We start from the raw sequence: 8,317 nt of genomic DNA, 5'->3' as shown, positions 1-8,317 counted from the left end.
TATATATATATAGGGTTAATCCACTAAAAATGTGGTATTCTAATTTGTGGTGGCTGCTGAAGAGTTAAACCACCAGCAGGTTACTTATACTGTACCTCAATGAGACTCTTGAGACTCTATGAGACACTTTTTTCTGTAGCCATTAGCCATTAGCCATTATGAGGATGCAAATGCAACAAGACGTGTTTGAACACAGAAAGATGGGCAGAAACACCCAAAACTCCCATGTGGATAGGAATGGAATGGAGAATTATGGCAGGGAGATATTGCTTTTGGAATAGACCAGACCAGCCACCAGGACTTGAGTTTTATAATTTTGGGTGGATTAATCCTTTAAATGTACCCCAATGTAGAAATAAACACTGTGAGCATTTGCAGCATGATTTGTTTGAGCATTTCTTCACCACCAACAAAATCACCAAAAACAAAAATAAATTTATGGGGCACAGATCCCAAATCTCTGGGAGCCACCCCTGGTTGATTGTAAAGAACATAAACGAGAGAAGAAGTGGGGTTTTTTGTTTGGCTAGCAGAGTGACAAATCCAATAGACTTCACGCCAAAAATAGATATAAAATTACAAAATGTATTTGACAAAACATCTTATTAAAACAAAAAGAATGCATTGGACACATTATTTAAATCTCAAGGGAACTCGCCCTTGGAGAGAAACCTTCCAAAAAACCCCCTTGGAGTTCCACAGATATGGTTCACATATACATGAGCAGAGGCAAGATATATAAATGCAGGTGCAATATTAGAACCAGTACAACATCATTGGTACATCAATGAAAGGAGAAGGTTTCTTTTTTTCTCCTTTCATTGATGTACCAATGATGTTGTACTCGTTCTAATATTGCACCTGCATTTATATATCTTGCCTCTGCTCATGTATATGTGAACCATATCTGTGGAACTCCAAGGGGGTTTTTTGGAAGGTTTCTCTCCAAGGGCGAGTTCCCTTGAGATTTAAATAATGTGTCCAATGCATTCTTTTTGTTTTAATAAGATGTTTTGTCAAATACATTTTGTAATTTTATATCTATTTTTGGCGTGAAGTCTATTGGATTTGTCACTCTGCTAGCCAACAAAAAACACCAACAAATCACCAGAAGAAGAGCTGTAATTCACAAGCTTTTATTTCCACCCTTAAACCACTTTACTGTAAAATGTGATGTCTGTTTTCCAAGAACAACCTTGATCATCTGCAGCGCTAAGGTCCTTTTTCTCTACGAACATTCGTCAGCTTGACAGAATGACTAAATAGTACTGAAGAAACGCAGAAGTGATGAAATATGGCCAACTATGCTTCATTTATCCCACTATAGGCTGCACTCAAAAGAGAGGAAAATGCTTGAATTACCCCAAATGACACGTTACATGCAGGGTATTTCTCAATCTTTTGAACATTTATGAACAGATTAGCAAGATGTAGCCTCTGGTATTGTGATATAGGATGATGTATAGCCATGTATCCATCTATTCGCTGAAACCAGCAGAAGACTCCATCATCCATTCTGGCATCTGTTACATTGCATGGTATAGCCAAAGGCAAAACATAGATTCACATTGTAGCTGAGCAGTTTCTGTGCACAATATGTTGCTCTACTTTAACAAGTTGCATGATTTTGGATATTACACATACTCAGTTTGGGTACGCATAATCAGATATCATGAATAAGCCAAACTGGACTCCAGTCTAGTGGCAGCAGCTGCAATAATGACTCTTGAGGTCCCTTTCTGTTGCAGGCAGCCCTGTGACTGTTTTTCTCTTTTCCTTGTTGGGACAGTATACATGTTCTCTGCACCTTTTGATGGTGACATACTGGGATTATTGCAGTTGGTGGAACAATGTATATGAATGTCAAAATCTGTATACAAAGTTGTGATGCACCCCTATACTTTCCCTAAACTATATCTATAGCCAGAAATGTTTTCTTAGTTTTGAATAGAGCGATGAAGGGTTAAAACCCCTGTTAAGTTTTGCTTCCTATTTTGGGGACATTTTACCAGAAAGGAAGTAAAGAAATTCTGCCACAGGACACACACAAATAAGAAAAAGCTGACAGCGGTTCTAGCCTTCCTCTAATCAAAACATTTCTTCTGTCTGTGTTGCTGTTAGAGGGTTTCCTTTAGTTTCTGACTGGTTATAAGCTTGTACTTGGGACGGGGAAATCGCTCTAGCTGAGCCTTGGACAGGAAGTATAATCCTTTCTTATGCAATCTAAAATTGAAAAATGTTTTGGCCATAGATACAGAAGTAAAGTTTTGGTCATAGATACAGAAGTAGAGGTTTGGTCATAGATACAGAAGCAGAGTTTTGGTCAAAGATACAGAAGTGGAGTTTTGGCCATAGATACAGAAGCAGAGTGTTGGCCATAGATACAGAAGTGGAGTTCTGGTCATAGATACAGAAGCAGAGTTTTTGCCGTAGAAACAGAAGCAGAGGTTTGGTCATAGATACAGAAGCAGAGTTTTGGACATAGATACAGAAGTGGACATTTGGCCATGGATACAGAAGCCGATGTTTGGCCATAGATACAGAAGCAGAGTTTTGGTCATAGATACAGAAGCAGAGTTTTGGCCATAGATACAGAAGCGGAGATTTGGCCATAGATACAGAAGCAGAGTTTTGGCCATAGATACAGAAGAGGAGTTTTGGTCATAGATACAGAAGCAGAGTTTTGGTCTTAGATACAGAAGCAGAGTTTTGGTCACAGATACAGAAGCGGAGTTTTGGTCACAGATACAGAAGCCGACGTTTGGCCATAGATACAGAAGCCGAAGTTTGGCCACAGATACAGAAGCAGAGTTTTGTCCATAGATACAGAAGCGGAGTTTTGGTCATAGATTTAGAAGCAGAGTTTTGGTCATAGATACAGAAGCAGAGTTTTGGCCATAGATACAGAAGCGGAGTTTTGGTCATAGATACAGAAGCGGAGTTTTTGCCATAAAAACAGAAGCAGATGTTCGGTCATAGATACAGAAGCAGAGTTTTGGTCACAGATACAGAAGCGGAGTTTTGGCCATAGATACAGAAGCTGAGTTTGGGCCATAGATACAGAAGCCGACGTTTGGCCATAGATACAGAAGCTGAGTTTGGGCCATAGATACAGAAGCCGACGTTTGGCCATAGATACAGAAGCTGAGTTTGGGCCATAGATACAGAAGCCGACGTTTGGCCATAGATACAGAAGCTGAGTTTGGGCCATAGATACAGAAGCCGACGTTTGGCCATAGATACAGAAGCTGAGTTTGGGCCATAGATACAGAAGCCGACGTTTGGCCATAGATACAGAAGCTGAGTTTGGGCCATAGATACAGAAGCCGACGTTTGGCCATAGATACAGAAGCTGAGTTTGGGCCATAGATACAGAAGCCGACGTTTGGCCATAGATACAGAAGCTGAGTTTGGGCCATAGATACAGAAGCCGACGTTTGGCCATAGATACAGAAGCTGAGTTTGGGCCATAGATACAGAAGCCGACGTTTGGCCATAGATACAGAAGCTGAGTTTGGGCCATAGATACAGAAGCCGACGTTTGGCCATAGATACAGAAGCTGAGTTTGGGCCATAGATACAGAAGCCGACGTTTGGCCATAGATACAGAAGCTGAGTTTGGGCCATAGATACAGAAGCCGACGTTTGGCCATAGATACAGAAGCTGAGTTTGGGCCATAGATACAGAAGCCGACGTTTGGCCATAGATACAGAAGCTGAGTTTGGGCCATAGATACAGAAGCCGACGTTTGGCCATAGATACAGAAGCTGAGTTTGGGCCATAGATACAGAAGCCGACGTTTGGCCATAGATACAGAAGCTGAGTTTGGGCCATAGATACAGAAGCCGACGTTTGGCCATAGATACAGAAGCTGAGTTTGGGCCATAGATACAGAAGCCGACGTTTGGCCATAGATACAGAAGCTGAGTTTGGGCCATAGATACAGAAGCCGACGTTTGGCCATAGATACAGAAGCTGAGTTTGGGCCATAGATACAGAAGCCGACGTTTGGCCATAGATACAGAAGCTGAGTTTGGGCCATAGATACAGAAGCCGACGTTTGGCCATAGATACAGAAGCTGAGTTTGGGCCATAGATACAGAAGCCGACGTTTGGCCATAGATACAGAAGCTGAGTTTGGGCCATAGATACAGAAGCCGACGTTTGGCCATAGATACAGAAGCTGAGTTTGGGCCATAGATACAGAAGCCGACGTTTGGCCATAGATACAGAAGCTGAGTTTGGGCCATAGATACAGAAGCCGACGTTTGGCCATAGATACAGAAGCTGAGTTTGGGCCATAGATACAGAAGCCGACGTTTGGCCATAGATACAGAAGCTGAGTTTGGGCCATAGATACAGAAGCCGACGTTTGGCCATAGATACAGAAGCTGAGTTTGGGCCATAGATACAGAAGCCGACGTTTGGCCATAGATACAGAAGCTGAGTTTGGGCCATAGATACAGAAGCCGACGTTTGGCCATAGATACAGAAGCTGAGTTTGGGCCATAGATACAGAAGCCGACGTTTGGCCATAGATACAGAAGCTGAGTTTGGGCCATAGATACAGAAGCCGACGTTTGGCCATAGATACAGAAGCTGAGTTTGGGCCATAGATACAGAAGCCGACGTTTGGCCATAGATACAGAAGCTGAGTTTGGGCCATAGATACAGAAGCCGACGTTTGGCCATAGATACAGAAGCTGAGTTTGGGCCATAGATACAGAAGCCGACGTTTGGCCATAGATACAGAAGCTGAGTTTGGGCCATAGATACAGAAGCCGACGTTTGGCCATAGATACAGAAGCTGAGTTTGGGCCATAGATACAGAAGCCGACGTTTGGCCATAGATACAGAAGCTGAGTTTGGGCCATAGATACAGAAGCCGACGTTTGGCCATAGATACAGAAGCTGAGTTTGGGCCATAGATACAGAAGCCGACGTTTGGCCATAGATACAGAAGCTGAGTTTGGGCCATAGATACAGAAGCCGACGTTTGGCCATAGATACAGAAGCTGAGTTTGGGCCATAGATACAGAAGCCGACGTTTGGCCATAGATACAGAAGCTGAGTTTGGGCCATAGATACAGAAGCCGACGTTTGGCCATAGATACAGAAGCTGAGTTTGGGCCATAGATACAGAAGCCGACGTTTGGCCATAGATACAGAAGCTGAGTTTGGGCCATAGATACAGAAGCCGACGTTTGGCCATAGATACAGAAGCTGAGTTTGGGCCATAGATACAGAAGCCGACGTTTGGCCATAGATACAGAAGCTGAGTTTGGGCCATAGATACAGAAGCCGACGTTTGGCCATAGATACAGAAGCTGAGTTTGGGCCATAGATACAGAAGCCGACGTTTGGCCATAGATACAGAAGCTGAGTTTGGGCCATAGATACAGAAGCCGACGTTTGGCCATAGATACAGAAGCTGAGTTTGGGCCATAGATACAGAAGCCGACGTTTGGCCATAGATACAGAAGCTGAGTTTGGGCCATAGATACAGAAGCCGACGTTTGGCCATAGATACAGAAGCTGAGTTTGGGCCATAGATACAGAAGCCGACGTTTGGCCATAGATACAGAAGCTGAGTTTGGGCCATAGATACAGAAGCCGACGTTTGGCCATAGATACAGAAGCTGAGTTTGGGCCATAGATACAGAAGCCGACGTTTGGCCATAGATACAGAAGCTGAGTTTGGGCCATAGATACAGAAGCCGACGTTTGGCCATAGATACAGAAGCTGAGTTTGGGCCATAGATACAGAAGCCGACGTTTGGCCATAGATACAGAAGCTGAGTTTGGGCCATAGATACAGAAGCCGACGTTTGGCCATAGATACAGAAGCTGAGTTTGGGCCATAGATACAGAAGCCGACGTTTGGCCATAGATACAGAAGCTGAGTTTGGGCCATAGATACAGAAGCCGACGTTTGGCCATAGATACAGAAGCTGAGTTTGGGCCATAGATACAGAAGCCGACGTTTGGCCATAGATACAGAAGCGGAGTTTTGGTCATAGATTTAGAAGCAGAGTTTTGGTCATAGATACAGAAACGTAGTTTTGGCCATAGATACAGAAGCTGAGTTTGGGCCATAGATACAGAAGCAGACATTTGGTCATAGATACAAAAGCGTAGTTTTGGCCATACATACAGAAGCAGAGATTTGGTCATAGACACAGAAGCAGAGTTTTGGTCATAGATACAGAAGTGTAGTTTTGGCCATACATACAGAAGCAGAGTTTTGGTCATAGATACAGAAGCGGAGTTTTGGTCATAGATACAGAAGCAAAGTTTTGGTCTTAGATACAGAAGCGTAGTTTTGGTCATAGATATAAAAGCGTAGTTTTGGCCATAGATACAGAAGCAGAGTTTGGGCCAAAGATACAGAAGCGGAGCTCTGGTCATAGATACAGAAGCGGAGTTCTGGTCATAGATACAGAAGCAGAGTGTTGGCCATAGATACAGAAGTGGAGTTCTGGTCATAGATAAAGAAGCAGAGTTTTTGCCGTAGAAACAGAAGCAGAGGTTTGGTCATAGATACAGAAGCAGAGTTTTGGCCATAGATAAAGAAGTGGACTTTTGGCCATGGATACAGAGGCCGACGTTTGGCCATAGATACAGAAGCCAACGTTTGGCCATAGATACAGAAGCCGACGTTTGGCCATAGATACAGAAGCCGACGTTTGACCATAGATACAGAAGCCGACGTTTGGCCATAGATACAGAAGCCGACGTTTGGCCATAGATACAGAAGCGGAGTTTTGGCCATAGATACAGAAGCAAAGTTTTAGTCTTAGATACAGAAGCGTAGTTTTGGTCATAGATACAGAAGCAGAGTTTTGGTCATAGATACAGAAGCAGAGTTTGGGCCAAAGATACAGAAGCAGAGTTTTGGTCATAGATACGGAAGCGTAGTTTTGGCCATACATACAGACGGGGAGTTATGACCATGGATACAGAAGCGGAGTTTTGGTCATAGATACAGAAGCAGAGTTTTGGTCTTACATACAGAAGCGTAGTTTTGGTCATAGATATAGAAGCGGTGTTTTGGTCATAGATATAGAAGCGTTGTTTCGGTCATAGATACAGAAGCGTAGTTTTGGCCATAGATACAGAAGCAGAGTTTTGGTCATAGATACAAAAGCTTAGTTTTGGCCATACATACAGACGCGGAGTTATGACCATAGATACAGAAGTGGAGTTTTGGTCATAGATACAGAAGTGTACTTTTGGCCATAGATACAGAAGTGAAGCAGAGTTTTGGTCTTACATACAGAAGCGTAGTTTTGGTCATAGATATAGAAGCGGTGTTTTGGTCATAGATATAGAAGCGTTGTTTCGGTCATAGATACAGAAGCGTAGTTTTGGCCATAGATACAGAAGCAGAGTTTTGGTCATAGATACAAAAGCTTAGTTTTGGCCATACATACAGACGCGGAGTTATGACCATAGATACAGAAGTGGAGTTTTGGTCATAGATACAGAAGTGGACTTTTGGCCATAGATACAGAAGTGGACTTTTGGCCATAGATACAGAAGTGGACTTTTGGCCATAGATACAGAAGTGGACTTTTGGCCATAGATACAGAAGCAGAGGTTTCGTCATAGATACAGAAGCGTAGTTTTGGCCATAGATACAGAAGCAGAGGTTTTGTCATAGATACAGAAGCGTAGTTTTGGCCATACATACAGAAGCATGTTAGGGAAGGAGCGAAGTCCCCCTGTTTGCTGGATTGGAACCCAATAGCAGGGAACAATCCCAGAAGGAGAGTCCAGGCTGAGGTACAAGAAATGATAATCCAAAATGGGTTGTCAGAGTTCAGTCCGGGTCGAGGCAGGCAGCGAGTATCATAAACGGTGAGGCAAGCCAGGGGTCGATAACCATGAGATCCGAAGAGCAGGGAAGGGAGGCAGGGAACAGGAAAAAGGAAATGAGGCGTTGTAGCTGCTTAGGGAATGGCAGAATAACTCAGCAACAAGTCTTGGCTCTGGCTGGGATTTAAACCCAGCAGGGGCCAGCGACGCCCCTCTTGTCTGGGCAACAGGAAGCCACAGGTCCCTGCGAACCAATTGGACGGCTGGGAGAGAAGGAGTACAGAAGCCGACGTTTGGTCATAGATACAGAAGCCGACGTTTGGCCATAGATACAGAAGCCGATCTTTGGCCATAGATAAAGAAGCCGACGTTTGGCCATAGATACAGAAGCCGATCTTTGGCCATAGATAAAGAAGCCGACGTTTGGCCATAGATACAGAAGCCGACGTTTAGCCATAGATACAGAAGCCGACGTTTGGCCATAGATACAGAAGCCGA

The sequence above is a fragment of the Nanorana parkeri genome, unplaced genomic scaffold (genome assembly GCF_000935625.1).
Source record: "Nanorana parkeri isolate BGI_ZX_2015 unplaced genomic scaffold, ASM93562v1 scaffold30, whole genome shotgun sequence".
Classification (NCBI taxonomy): domain Eukaryota; kingdom Metazoa; phylum Chordata; class Amphibia; order Anura; family Dicroglossidae; genus Nanorana; species Nanorana parkeri.
Note: the sequence above shows the minus strand (reverse complement) of the source record.